The 6,261-nt window shown below is 41.0% G+C and overlaps 1 protein-coding gene across 1 annotated transcript in view; it reads right to left on the reverse strand.

Moving 5' to 3' along the window:
- arhgap35a (Rho GTPase activating protein 35a) overlaps positions 1–5,029 on the reverse strand; it is a 63,200-nt gene extending 58,171 nt beyond the window's left edge. Inside the window, exon 1 of the mRNA XM_034225506.1 lies at positions 4,398–5,029. The gene's annotated coding sequence lies outside the window, so the exon portion shown is untranslated. The remainder of the gene's footprint in view (positions 1–4,397) is intronic.
- Positions 5,030–6,261: the final 1,232 nt, after the last annotated feature.

The following is a 6,261-nucleotide window of genomic DNA, read 5'->3' on the forward strand; positions in this document are numbered from 1 at the left end:
TGTGCAGAGAGTACAGACATCAGATGTAGCTTTCCTCTGAATCTTTGTCTCTCAGTTCTCCCCTCCACGCTATCCACTTCTCCTGCACCCCCCCCCCCCAACACACACTGTATGTAGGTGGACTTCCTACAGGAAACCCAGGGGCGCCACAAAGGGAGAATCTCCAGAGAGGGAGTCAAACAATGACACACACGGACTTCTTCTGACTCCAGCCCAATTTAGGCAATGAAGCCTGGAGGCTTGCGAGTGACATGAGGCTAGGTCATCACAGCAGGATAAGACACAAATTAAAAAGTGTTGGGTTAGTGTGGGAATTGTATTAGTGTGCGTATGTCCACAGACTAACACATGCCCAAAGTTATCCTTTAATACTTGTGTAGGTGGATTTCAGGGCCGTCTCTCTTTGTTCCTGAGGGTGAGAGGTTTCCAGTGTGTACAGCCTTTCAAAATCCAAAGTACAGACACTGACTCACTCGAAAACAATCAGAGGCTATTACACCCTTAACCTGAGATAGTAACGGCTGCATTTATGCATGAAAGGCTTTTCTTTTCAGACTAGTCCCTTGTACAATCCAAATAACTTAGAGAACTTCAGGGTTATATTTTGTGTTGGCACTGTCGGTGGTAAAAACTTTTTGCAACTGATTACAGCAGCAGAGGTCCAACCTATTGAACTCCAGGCAGTGGGCTCATTTCATTGGCAGTGACTCAATCATAACATCTTATCTACAGACATGCCGAGTCATGGAATTCAGCTGTGGCCAATAGCCAAGCAGCAGGGTTACTTATGACTGTCATTGATTGGTTGATCTTTGAGCACAAAAGCTGAAAGGGCACATACCAGGAACACGGCCTGAAGCAGAAACTGGCAGCTTGCGTTTTACTTTACTCCCTCATTCTTGTAGCTGTTTTTCTCCACTAACTGACTACCTACTTTGTTGTGTCACTCTCTCGCTGTTCCTATTTCTCCCCTCATGTTTCTTCTCCACAGCTCTTCCAAATTACCATAGCCTTGTCCCTCTGTTGTGTAATTGTATCTGAAAAAGCAGAGCAGGGCCGCTCACGTCCAGAGGTCACCATTCCTCTGTGGCTTACATCCTGGTACTTCATCTCCATGGTCACCATGCTTCAAACAGTCTTTTTTTCTCTTAGGGAAGAAATATGAAGGCTAGTTAAAAGTATCTCAACAGAGCCTTACGGCGACCATTTAAAACATTAATCATATCTAAAGCCCTTACTTTCCACTAACATTATCCATTAATAATGCATTTGTATTGTAAAAGCAATACCATAACAGGGTAGGCTTGGCATAAAGAGCAAATGCATCTTCATTACTGATTCATTGGAATTAAATTACTTTCAAACTTTTCTTGGGTGAGCCATTTGTTGTAAAAGGGCTTATGTATAGCAATACTAGTGATTTTAGTTTTGAATAATTATTTTACCTCAAATTAAAGCTAGGCACAACCACCATTGTTGATTTGGGGTCAGTTCCCTCATACATAATTCGCCATTCAGGGTTTGGAGTTCAACTGGCTCTAAAAAAGAATAGGGACAGTACAGAGGCCTCTATATCAAGCTGAGCCATCTGCAACGAGCATGGGAGCTGAAGCAATGGGGAGAGAAGAGAACCTCAGTTCAACTTAGGCAGGCACACTTTCTAATGGAAATTCAGATACAATCATCCCAGAATGCACTTCTCTCTGCCTAATAATCGGCCACTAGAACAAGGCAGCCATTGAGAGGAGAGTGACTGTAATCTGCTCCACCAAACTCCAAAGCTGCCCGCTATAATTAGCTTCTTTCTCCATCAAACACAGGCTTACACTGACTCATAAGCAAACCTCTCCTGTAATACAAGAGAAAGAAGACATTTAGTGAATGGCACCTTCACAGATTAGCAGGGAAATGTTCTGTCCGTCGCATGTGGAGTCACCCTGCATTGACAGGTATGATAGATGTGAAATTGGCAAATGAGCCAGTCAGAGGCCGCTGTTTCATTCAGCGGCACAGTAGTTTTGTGGAAATCAAAGCCTGGGTTGACATAGAAATAATTTGGTTATGGTAACATTTTCAAATTGACTGATATTACAAGCCAGAAACACATCCTTACTTATCAAAATAACTCACCGCTTGCATTACAGATTTACAGCAATGAAGGCCTCTTTACTTTCTGGTTGCCATACTCTTGTGGTTAATGGTCAGATGTTGAAAAAGTCAAGTGAGGACTATTAGAATTAGGCTTGATATAAAGGAGTAGATTTTCCTAAAGTGTTTCTGTTACAAAGCATGTCGAAACCCTGTGATTTTCTGCCCACATAATACGGGACAGAATCTCACTTCCAATGCCCTCATCAAAGGATGTATCCGCATCTCTGGCCCACATCCTGACAAACAAAGCCTGCCCTCCTCTAATCCCAGGAACATGTTCTAGTCCAGGGACTCACGACACGATCGGCAGGCAGACGGGGGTGAGTGGGCATGTTGGTAGCTAGCCTGCTGCCTGGGCAAATGGCACAGCTATTAGGGGGAAAAGTAGCTTTCTGGAGAGGTGTGACTGCACTGCAAAGGGCCCAATCAGGTAGAGAACAGAAGTGCTGACAGCTGCTAATGCATTTACCTGAGAGCAAAGAGACTGTTTGCCAAGTAAAGTGGCTACTGGTTACTTTCTGCATAACACGGTCTTCCCAATAAGGTTGATTAGGATCAAAGAGAGAGAAACTCATCAAAAAGCAGTCAGTCAAAGAACAGCCAGAGGGTGGCAATAGGTCAGTCTGAAGGGACTTTGTTTGGGAACCAGAGGAAAGTGTGGAATACAGACTGGCAGAGGTGACATTTCACCTCCAGAGCACTGGCAAGGTGCCCTTAAGCAGGGCATAACTGTTCTTTCTAAAATCCCTCATTAAAAGGGAAAATCCAGAAAAACCGAACAAAAACCTTTCAAAGGAAAGTGCATTATTATTGTTTTACAGGGTTATGAGTCATATTTGCTCGGAAAGGACCGAAAATCCACAAGATAACGCCATATATCCATTATCTAATAACAGTTCGTGTTTTGAAAATGTCCCGGTATCTGGCAGTGACATAGCACTGCAGGCCCCAGCGCTGCTGCACACCTCTGTGTAAAGGCCACATCACAAACCTGCAGGCATTTCTCTACTTATCTCACTTTCTAAAGTCTTTAAAAATCAAACTAAAATCATTATTCCACAGGCAGGTAGATCACTTTTGAAATCAAAGTACTAAAGACTAGTGGAAGGACATAAAGGGAGTGGCTGGCAGGGCAACAGTGAGATTAAGCGTGACATACCGGTGACACGTTATTTCACAATAACTGATTAAATGGTAGTGTTGGTGGTTTGCATCAGGTTACCTTTATCAATCTATTTGGACCTTATCTTGCAGCATGGAGGGGTACATCAAGAACTCTGATAGTCAAGTTAAATATCCTCACCTGAGATATTTAGTTGGTGGAAAACAACTACACATACACTGTATATCCTGTTTAAGGAGATTTGAGTCATATGTGTCCCAGATAGGCACCAGTTAAACGGGAACCGAGCAGTTACCTCCCAGCAGAGCATAAGCACATTATTTAACGGTGTCACCAGGAAGCCCTACATGCAGCTTTAATGTTTGCAAAGTTAGTGGGACATCTGACAAGAGAGAAAATAACCACAAATGACAAACATGGTGTGTGTTTGAGAGGTAATACCATGACCTACATCTGATTTAGGACCCGTTTGTGCCTACCATTATACTAAAAATGCCAAATAAAAGCACAGGCAGCTGCATTATACAACCTCAAACTTCACAAAACCTGATTCAAAATGAATGTAACTCTTAAGTGTCAACCAGGATATGAGCAGAATATTAATGAATAAGCCAACATGATGCATCAAACAGTTGCTTGGCAGCTAGTCCAACCCAAACATCCCATTTCTCCTCTACCAATTGAAATTCATTATACTCATGGAATACATGGGCTGTTTCACCAGGCCTGACAAGACCAATGCATTCCAGGTGTTCTACAAACATTTTTAATGTTTGGACAAGATCCATTTTATGACCTCCCTTCTGCTGTTCACACTTTCCTTTAATACATGCACAAGGGCAACATTAGCTTAGATTAGAACAGGTTTTATATTTAACACACCCATGCACGGCCATTAGAATAATCATTATTATTACTATTAAGGGCTTCAAATCCCACCAGCCCTCAGGGGGACTGTGGTTCACTCCCAGTTTCTTGTTTTTCGCAGCACTTCTAAGTAACACAAGCTACAATTAAGGCAGGGGGTAAACGCCTTAAAAATATATGTTCAACATTGTTTGAAATTGTCCATTCGCGTGTGTTATTTGCAGTGGTAGGAGAGAATAGTGTGCAGCATACATACCATAGCTTTCCTCTCCAGCTCTCGTCCACTCCTTTCTTTTCTCTCTGCGACTCACAGCCGGTGAAAGACTTAAAAAAAACAGACAAAAACACTTCCCTACAGCCCTGACATCGATTATTGCCCGTTGTTTTAAATAAACAGCCTATATGTCCATTGCTTCCTACATTAAGTGCTCGTTTCCATCAGTCTGAAGTTTTCACAACGAGATGCATATCTGTGTGTGTCTTTGAAGAGGAGAAAAAGCAACTAAATTATCGTCAGGAAAAGCAAAGAAATGCTGTTCAAACTCCAGTCTTTTCACCCCGGCTGGAAACGAGGAGGAAAGGGGGAGGCGTTGTAAAAGCGCTTTTCCTTCTTGCTTCAACCACCACGTTGTTTTGACCAATTATTATTTCCTTTGTTGTGTCAAAAATAAAGAGTCCGTATGAAACGCGATGATGAGCTTTGCCTTCATTTTTTCAAAGCGCCGCTTTTCAGAGAACAACAGCTCGTCCGAAACCGTTGTATTTTCCTTTCGTAGGTTTAGCCCCTTACAGGCTAAATGTGTGTGAGTGTGTATAAGTCTATTTTTTTCAGCTTCCCAATAATGGCGGACCTTTTCCCGAATCCAGCATCTCCCCTCCTATTCGCCAGAGAGAGAGAGAGAGAGAGAGAGAGAGAGAGAGAGAGAGAGAGAGAGAGAGAGAGAGAGAGAGAGAGAGAGAGAGAGAGAGAGAGAGAGAGAGAGAGAGAGAGAGAGAGAGAGAGAGAGAGAGAGAGAGAGAGAGAGAGAGAGAGAGAGAGAGAGAGACTCGCCCAGCGGTTCATGGACACAATTACAACACAGACTTAGAATGGATTAAATATAAAGGACAGATAGGAATTTAACATGAAATATGTTTTCATTAATTTGCTACTTTGTAATTTTACTCCACTACATGTATTTTACATATTTACCTAATAGTTATTTTGCAGATTTAGGTTATTAATAACAAATATAAATCGACACACATTATGTTATATTATTATAGGTTAAGCTACCCAGTAGTGTATCAAGAAATTAAAATAAATCCCACCTTTACAAAGTGCAACATTACATTGATGAACACATGAATGCACCATCATTTTTAAATAATAATGGAAAAATATATGGTGCCTGAAATCGCCAATTCTGCAACAATTTTGAATGCAGGAATTTTACTTCTAACAGATTATTTTTCTTCTTCCACCTCTGCATATTACTTGTTCTCTTTACTTTTTGGTCACTCAATGATCAGGGGACACATGAATTAACAATAATGCCCTCCTATAATATAATGGCTCCAACATAACATACCACACACAAACACGCTTCTTTAAAGAATTATCAAACATGTAAATAGAAGTTTTTAAGGTACTTCAACATGAGTACTTTCATGATATTACACTATACTTTCATTACATTTCCGAAAGCTATACTTTTCTTAAACATGTCTTCTCTTTGTTGATTGTTTTGTATCATAGCCTTTACCTTTGTCAGATTGATAGACAATACATTGGCTACATATACTTATATTATTTGCTGCTACATCATTGATATCAAACTCTTCTTCTTAGAATATGGTATTGCGACATTATTTCCGAGCTACAGGTCTTCATGTCACAATAAATGTAATTCATTTACTTTATTTTAGTCTATTTGGCCTCTTGGCCCCTTGTCTCATGACTGAACCTATTGTCCCTTTGTCACCCTTTTACAGATTTTAATGCCATGTGGCTAACAAGTAAAAATGTGTGAATTCCTCACTTAAGGAAAATCTATCATCTTGAAGGTTAGTCTTAATTATCCAGAGTCATCTTCTTGGCGAAGGACTCACGTAGATAACCCTTTCCTTTGATGATTTCA

Source organism: Gymnodraco acuticeps, unplaced genomic scaffold (assembly GCF_902827175.1).
Source record: "Gymnodraco acuticeps unplaced genomic scaffold, fGymAcu1.1, whole genome shotgun sequence".
Classification (NCBI taxonomy): domain Eukaryota; kingdom Metazoa; phylum Chordata; class Actinopteri; order Perciformes; family Bathydraconidae; genus Gymnodraco; species Gymnodraco acuticeps.